Genomic DNA, 8,635 nt, shown 5'->3' with positions numbered 1-8,635 from the left:
AAAAAACGTGCGTATGCAAATGGCGGCGCCCATGGGCGCCGCCATTTGCGTTCCTTATTTTGACACATCTTAATCTACGTAAACATTTACATAGACTAAGACGGCGAAAATAAGGGGAACGCAAATAGCGTAGCGTCTACACTATTTGCGTTCCTCTTATTTTCGCCATCTTAGTCTACATAAATGTTTACATAGACTAAGACGTGTCAAAATAAGGAACACAAATGTGTCCCATGGGCACCACCGTTTGCATACGTGCGTGGTTTTTTTTCCTTTTAAATCAGCCGTGATAGGCTACGTAAACATTTACGTAGCCTATCACGGTATTTTTTTTTAAATCTAGCCGTCATAGGCTACGTAAATTGTTACATAGCCTATCACTTTTTTTTGTTTTTTTTGTTTTTTTTACTGGAAATGGCGGCGGCGGCGGCAGCCGGTCAGAAGACCGGCCACCACAGCCGCCGCCGCTGCCGCTGAACCTCCGCCGGAGCTGCCGCCGCCAGGAAGATTCGCCCAAGGTAAGTCTCATCCTGGGGGGGGCAGACCGTTTCGCCACCGATTTCGGGGGGCCAAATGCACTGGCATTCGGCCTCCCCGAGATTCGTGGCGAAATTCTCTGACATCCTTAGGGGAGGGAGAAAGAGAGAAAGAAAACAGGCAGGAGAGAAAAGACAGAGGAGTGGGGAGAGAAAGAAAGAACACAGAACCTGTGTCCGGAAAAAGTCAAAGAAATGTTGTTCAGTTGTAAATGTGTTTGATAGCTAAAATAAGAAAATGTTCGTATTGGGCGGCGTGGGGGCAGAGAGACACAGAACAGACGAGATGGAAAGAGAGAGGCAGGGATAGAAGAAAGGGAGCCTGCATCCTGACCGGGGCGGGGTGGTGGGGCGAAGTCCTGACCTAACCTTCACCCCCACCGGGGCTGGGCGGGGCTAGCCCCTACCTGGGGGGTGAGCCCTTGGCCCAGCTCCGCGACCTCCCCAGCACCGCGCCGCACCCGCAGGTGATGCGCTGCCTTCTCGACCGCCTCGTCGAGGCGCAGGGGCCCGTCCCAGGCGCTCATCTCCAGCGGCATCCTAGGGGCAGAGACCCCAGTGAAACTGAGATGGCCGTGAGATGTGCACTGGGGGACCCTTGCTCGGACTCTTGCCTGGGCCGCAGCGGCTTTGCGGGGCGGCCTTGGAAAGCTCTCGGGGAAGAGGTGGAGGGCAGAGCGAGAGGGGCAAATTGCTGCCCAGCGCAGCCCAGCCCAGCCGCCAATTTGTCCCGTCTGCAGTTCGAGAACCTCCAGGCCAGCCACAACAGCGTTGTTGTTCAGTCGTTCAGTTGTGTCCAACTCTTCATGACCCCATGGACCATAGCATGCCAGGCCTTCCTGTCCTCTGCTCTCTCTAGGATGTGGGGCTCAAGTTCAGTGACCGCACTATCATGGCCATCAGGGACATTAAGACCTTTCCTGTATAGTTCTTCTGTGTATTCTTTCCACCTCTTCTTAATCTCATCTGCTTCTGTTAGGTCCCTGCCTTCTTTGTCCTTTATCATGCCTGTCTTTGCGCAAAACGTTCCCTTGAGATCTCTGATGGTCTTGAAAAGATCTCTTTCCCATTCATGGCCTTCTCCTCCTCCAATCCCCTTCTAAAGCCATCCAAATTTATGGCCATCACTACATCTTGCCGTAGCCAGTTCCACAGCTGAACATTGTGCTTCCTTTGATCTGTCCTGAATCTCCCACGAATGAGCTTCATGGGACGACCCCACTGGGTTCTGCTATTATGAGAGCAAGAAAAATGTCTCCCTGTCCACTTTCTCCACACCATGCATCATTTGATACACCTCTATCACACCTCCACTCACTTGCCTTTTTTTTCTAAGCTAAACAATCCCAGCTGTTGTAACCTTTCCTCACAGAGGAATTGCTCCAGCCCCTTGATCATCTTAGTTGCCCTTTTCTAGAGCAGCTTTTCTCATGTTCTTGTTGTAGATTTAAGGGCCAAATTCCACTTCAGAGAAGCTCTCAGGTGCTGCATTCCAGTGGTGGGTGGAGCCAAAGGCAAAGGAGGTGAGGCCAAGATAGAAAAAAAAATACCACCATATTTTAGCTTAAAGCTTTTACTGCCTGTAACTAAGCCTTAGCAGAGATATTTCAACCTTTTAGAATGAGGGTGGAGTGAGGGGAAAACTGCACAAAAGCCAGGAAACCACCAAAAGATTGGTGGTTGGGGGAAATGGGGTGGGGCCAAGGGAAGGAGGTGTGACCACCTGAGGAACTCCAGAGGGCCATATTTGGCCCTCTGGCCTAAGGTTCCTCACCCATGTTTTAGATTGTGCAGAGGGTTGGACTAGATTTCCTCCAAGTTCTGTTCCAATGTGATGATTCAATGAATTTATGAAACTCGCTACCATAAACTGTGTTCTGGCTTAGATGGCCTGAAATGGTGAGGTAGATGGTGGGGTAGACAAATTAATAGATGGGGGAGAGGCCTACTAGCAGCTCTGAAATAGAACCTCCATGTTCAGACCATTAAATAGAACCTCCATGTTCAGAGACAGTGCACCACTGAAAACCAGATACTGCTGTGTAAAACCTTGGGAGAAGTCTCTTGCTTTTGTAATCCAGTGGTATATTTTTCTTTAAGAATTTTGAGTGCGAATATTCCTGCACATGCTCAGTAAAGGAGTAAGATTGGGATTGGACACCATTTTAGGCAGTTACCAAAATATAGTGTGGAAGAAGCTTGCTTTCTCCTCTCTGTAAGACCCTGAACCCTTGAGACAGGTTAGTAGGGAAGTTTGTTTTTGAAATTCTTTTTTAAAGAGTCTTTTTTTTTTTTTTTACAAACACTATGAGTTCCTTGTTGTTTATGTTCTTTTAAATTGTATAAAGGGCTGTTTAACAAGTTGTTCCTGTGTTGCTGAATCCTGATCCATTTTGAGAAGATTGCTATGGAGCTGGAGTGAACTGGGTAAAGTCTTGTTTGCTTCGGCCAGCGGAAAAATCAAGCTTCAGAGAGAAGTTTGTTTTATTTATGTATTTACGTATTTATTTTTGTGGACACAAGCTGAAAGGCAGAACTTTGGGAGGGCTGTGCTCCGTTTTATTGTCTTGGTGATAAGTGAATAGTTGTGCATGTGAAATTATTACATGTGCATTATTATTGTTCTTAAGTAAGAAATTAAAATTAAAAATTGTCCCTGCACCAGGACTTTGCTGTGAGTCCCTTTAAAGACCCTGAAGAAAGGTGTTACACTTGCATGCCCTGTGTGTGAGCTTCCTGCGGACACCTGGGATGGCGACTGTTTGGAAGCAGCTTGGTGGACTAGGGCTGCAATCCCAGACACACTTACTAGGGAGCTCCACTAAATATAGAGGAAGTTGGTTTTGAGTAGGCATGCGTAGGTATGTGCTTGGTCTCATCCAGCACCTCAGTGGTGCAGCCAGATAATTTTAGATACTCAATGGTCGGGGCCAAAGTCAAAGGTAGGCATGGTTGGGCACATGCCTTGGGCCCACACCCCAGGAAGGGCCCTCTGACAAGAGCCTTCCTGGACTTGCTCCACCTCGTCGCCATTTCAAGCTGCTCATTCACCTGCCTCTCGCTCTGGCCCGGACAAGAGTGGTGGCGAGAAGATGCCGTTGCCTCCTGGGCTCTCTGCCTGCCAAGCAAGCAAGTGGGACCAGTGATGAGAGAGAGGAGGAGGAGCAAGGCAGCTGTGACAATGGTGGGGAGAAGGGAGGCTCACTGAGGGGGGGGCATGGAGGGGGCCTCGCTGAAGGGCCCTCCAAAACCTGGCCTTTTGAGATGGCCCATGTGTATTTCTTCAGTTGTGAAGCACACAACTAACATTTCGCCTCTCCCCACATCCCATACTGCTTTTCTATATTCCTGATATGTTAGAACCACAACAAAACTGGTTTGTCACCCCTGATGAAAAGTGCACTCACACGCACGCATGCACACTGAGCAGATGTGCACGCACACACTCACACACTGAGCATGTGCGGTTTTGCATTGTAAACTCACTTGCATAACAGCGCCACAGTGACTACGGGAATCAAACGGAGCTCGCTTCTGGGCCTGCCGTTTTCTGGGTGGCTATTAGCCCCGCCCTCCGGGCTGTGGCACCCTGAATGTTGGCCCAAAGTCCAGCTCTTGCTGCCCTACTGCAGCGGCGCTCTTCTGATGTGCTAAGCATGCACAGGGGAGCCATGTAGTGATTTGAGTATTGGGTTTAGACTGTGGAGATCTGGGTTCGAATCCCCACTCAGCCACCAACCTGAGCAGGTGCGTTGCAGGTGCTCAGTACCTCTCAGCCTCATCTATTTCACGGGGTTGCTGTGAGATAAAATGTAGAGGAGAGAGTGAGCACAGATGCCAACACGAGCTCCTTAGAAGAATAGTGGGAGCGGCGGGACAACACACACACACACACACACGTAATTAATGAATAAAATAGGATTGGGCTGCAAGGCTGCAACCCTATAGAGCACCACTTAGGGTTCAATCCTATGGGGAGAGCCAGCTGCCTCCCAACTTTTAGGTGATCGGCTATCCAATTTTGTGGGTGGAGCGTGGAGGGATCTTCTTCTCTGTGCTCCAGCCACCCTGCATTTGCAGCTACACAGCCCATTTCGGCTGTCTAGCTGGAGCGGTTCAGAGGAGGGGGGGGAAGCCAGATGGCACATAGTAAGCATCATACTGGTGCTTCCACCGCCACTGCCCCACCCCCAAGAACACCCCCTTTCTCCCCACTCCATGCTGCTCTTACGTGTGCGGAGCTGGGGATGAACTGTGCCGCCTAAGAGGGGAAGGGGAGGGGCTGGGGAAGGCGGTTTTCTGGGAACTGACCTCGGGGCATGGGCTCTGAGCTCGGTTCCCAGAAAACGAAAACTCCTATGGCCATCTAGCTGTTGTCTAGTAGCCATAGGATTGTGCCCTTAAAGAGTAACCGTCCAAGAGCTCTTTTCAAAATACTTACAACATAAAGTATGAAAGGTTTGACAATCTAGGCATCTTGCAAAAGTTGTGGCATCTCCAAAACTTTTACAACGGCTAGGGATGTTGGAGGAATCCACAATGGATTCAAATGGATTTGGATTTCTCTGCATCCGACTTGGGGATTCCTCACCAGACTGGTTTTTTCCAAGTCACACAGATTCCACAGACTTGTGGACCAGTTTTTCACTTTGGGGGGTGATTTGCACTAATTCACATTAGCCCAAATGTGCATTAGCGCTAATGTGAATTAGCGCAACTAGAACAAACAAAATTCTGGTTTACAAAATCCGATTCTGTCAATGAGCGGATGACGGAACAAAAGACGCCTGACAATACATGAAACACAGATGGAACGATTCAACAAAATCTGTAAATCCCTTGAATGAGCAACTGCTGGGGCGTTTAGGGGGTAGCAGCCTCCCAAAAACCCATTTCCAGGGACAATTCTTACGTACGTGGATAAAACAAGCACTATTTGTTAGGGAATTGTATACATAATTCCAGACTGTCCAATCTGAGTGACTTGATTGAAGTGTACCCCTTTTCTGACCCCTCCCCAAAGGGGTAATGGGGACCATTAATTATGTCATAAGGCACATGGCCCCCAACTCCGTAATAGCATGGCCAGGAAGATTTTAAATACTCCTGCGCTGATTTCTGAGTGTTTGCACATCTACGGAAGTTGGATCAGGCCCATGGAGATTTATCCCAAAGTACATGTGTTAGTCTTTAAGGAGCCCCCAGACTTTCTGTTGTTCTGGTAGAGAGGTTTTTTTAAATTAAAATTGAAAGTTTTTTCATACATCCTTCAGGATCTGAAAATGATACCTATAGAGAGAGTTTGGTAATATGCACATTAATATAAATAACAAAGAGTCTTGTGGCACCTTAAAGACTAACACGTTTATTCTGGGATAAGCTTTCGTGGACATTGTCCAATTCATCAGATGCAGGAAGAGTTACGCCCAAGTGGGCAGTGCCCACCACAGCTTCTGCCAGAATACATTTCTTCGTCTTTATGGTATAACAAGACAGTTCATTGTTTTTGTTGCCACAGACTAACATAGAGACCCCTCTGGAATTTATACAACTGTTGTTGTTGTTCAGTCGTGTCCGACTCTTCGTGACCCCATGGACCATAGCACGCCAGGCCTTCCTGTCCTGCGCTCTCTCCCGGAGCGTGCTCAAGTTCATATTCATTGCATCCGTGATGCTATCTAGCCATCTCATCCTCTGCCGTCCCCTTCTCCTTTTGCCTTCAGTCTTTCCCAGCATCAGGGTCTTTTCCAGGGAGTTTTCTCTTCGCATTAGGTGGCCAAAATATTGGAGCTTCAGCTTCATTATCTGTCCTTCCAATGAGCACTCAGGGTTGATTTCCTTTAGGATGGACTGATTTGACCTCCTTGCAGTCCAGGGGACTCGTAAGAGTCTTCTCCAGCACCACAGTTCGAAAGCATCAATTCTTCGGCGCTCAGCCTTCCTTATAGTCCAGCTCTCACAGCCATACATTACTACTGGGAAAACCATAGCTTTGATTAGACGGACCTTTGTCGGCAAGGTGATGTCTCTGCTTCTTACTATGCTGTCTAGGTTGGCCATAGCTTTCCTCCCAAGGAGCAAGCGTCTTTTAATTTCATGGCTACAGTCACCGTCTGCGGTGATCTTGGAGCCCAAGAAAGTAAAATCTGTCACTGCTTCCATTTCTTCCCCTTCTATATGCCAGGAAGTGATGGGGCCAGATGCCATGATCTTCGTTTTTTTAATGTTGAGTTTCAAACCAGCTTTTGCACTCTCTTCTTTCACCCTCAACAAGAGGCTCTTTAGATCCTCTTCGCTTTCTGCCATTAGGGTGGTATCGTCTGCATATCGGAGGTTGTTGATAATTCTCCCAGCAATCTTAACTCCGACCTCTGATTCATCCAACCCGGCATTTCTCATGATGTACTCTGCATCAGTCAATCCTAAAGGAAATCAACCCTGAGTGCTCATTGGAAGGACAGATACTGAAGCTGAAGCTCAAATATTTTGGTCACCTAATGCGAAGAGAAAACTCACAGGAAAAGACCCTGATGCTGGGAAAGACTGAAGGCCAAAGGAGAAGGGGACGGCAGAGGATGAGATGGCTAGATAGCACCACCGATGCAATGAATATGGACTTGAGCACGCTCCGGGAGAGAGCGCAGGACAGGAAGGCCTGGCGTGCTATGGTCCATGGGGTCACGAAGAGTCGGACACGACTGAACAACTGAACAACAACAAAATCGATCGGTTAAACAACGGATGATTAATTATCTACATTAATTTTTTAACGGGTTGGCAGCTTTATGCATGTCACAAACCTGGTGCAGAATAGGACACCCCCATGCATTGATATAATGTGACCGGCAGGGGGCACTATAAAGCCACAAATGTCTCCTCCGCCTTAATATGTATGAATAAATAAATAAATAAATAAATAAATTGCTTGCAAAATGCAGAGGCCGTCATTTCTCCTTCTCCTTTTCTCCTTTACCATCCTCATCCTCAAGTAAGCCCGTTCTTTTCCACAGAACCATCCTGTTTTCATTGGCATTCTGATAATCACAAGAAAGTCTCCCAAGTACACCCACTTTCTATTTCTGGATGGAGTAGAAACGGACGTCTTCCACATTCGTCTCAGATGCTAACTTGTTCCTTTCTGCTCCATCCTGTACTTTCGTAAGATTGTCTGCAAAGTGGGGCATGAACTTTCGCTACTAGGAGGAGCAGCAGAAATGATCCCTGTCTGATCTCGTAAGCTAAGCAGGGGCAGCCCTGGTTAGCACTTGGATGGGAGACCTCCAGGGAATCAGGCTTCCTGCATTGAGCAGGGGGTTGGACTCGATGGTCTTGCAGGCCCCTTCCAACCCTGAGTCACTTCTGGCACCAACAGTATTCTATGTTGGACTCTCACATAAGATAGTCAAAAGCTTTCCCCCAAATGTCTTATGAGGGGGTCTCACAAGCACCATTTTGGAGCACAAGACGCAAAGGGAAGGAAGGAGAGCCTATAAAACATAGCAACCAGATAGCTCCCTAGGCAGGGGCACTGCAGAGTACCCAGAGCTCTCCTAGAATAAGGGTTCAAGACCCAACCAGGGAGAAAAGACCCAACCAGGGAGATACCAGCTTTGGCTGATATACCAACTAAGTCCCTATCTGGACAGAGATAACCTAGCTACTGTTATCAATGCTCTATGTGAGGCTGCCTTTGAAAACAGTCTGGAAACTTCAGGTGATCCACAATAGGGCAGTGAGATTGTTATGGGGGGAATGACCAACATGATCATATTATGGCAGTACATTTCCATCCACACTGGCTGCCAGTTCAGGTCCTATTCAAAGTGCTGGTGTTAACGTTCAAAGCCCTAAAGGGCTTGGGGCCAGGTTACCTGAAGGATCATCTCCTCCCTTATACACCTGCCCAGACCCTAAGATCAGCTTCAGAGGTCCTTCAGGGAGCCCCCACCAAAGGAAGTGAGGTGAGTGGCTACTAAGAAGAGGGCCTTTACCGTGGTAGCACCCTGGTTATGGAATGACCTTCCCAGAGAGGCTCGCCTGGCGCCTAAATTCTGCTATTTTTGGCAACAGGTGAAGATCTGTCTATTTTCCCAGGCATT

General features: G+C 48.1%; 1 protein-coding gene across 1 annotated transcript in view; it reads left to right on the top strand.

Annotated features, from left to right (window-relative positions):
* The first annotated feature begins 404 nt into the window (after window positions 1-404).
* The window catches only part of DTX1 (deltex E3 ubiquitin ligase 1), an 83,266-nt gene continuing 75,035 nt past the window's right edge, over window positions 405-8,635 (top strand). The window contains exon 1 of the mRNA XM_084820467.1: window positions 405-518. The gene's annotated coding sequence lies outside the window, so the exon portion shown is untranslated. The remainder of the gene's footprint in view (window positions 519-8,635) is intronic.

The sequence above is a fragment of the Heloderma suspectum genome, chromosome 13, assembly GCF_057233095.1.
Source record: "Heloderma suspectum isolate Gila_16-S chromosome 13, 16-S_ref, whole genome shotgun sequence".
Taxonomy (NCBI): Eukaryota; Metazoa; Chordata; class Lepidosauria; order Squamata; family Helodermatidae; genus Heloderma; species Heloderma suspectum.
Note: the sequence above shows the minus strand (reverse complement) of the source record. Positions and strands in the feature narration are given on the sequence as shown.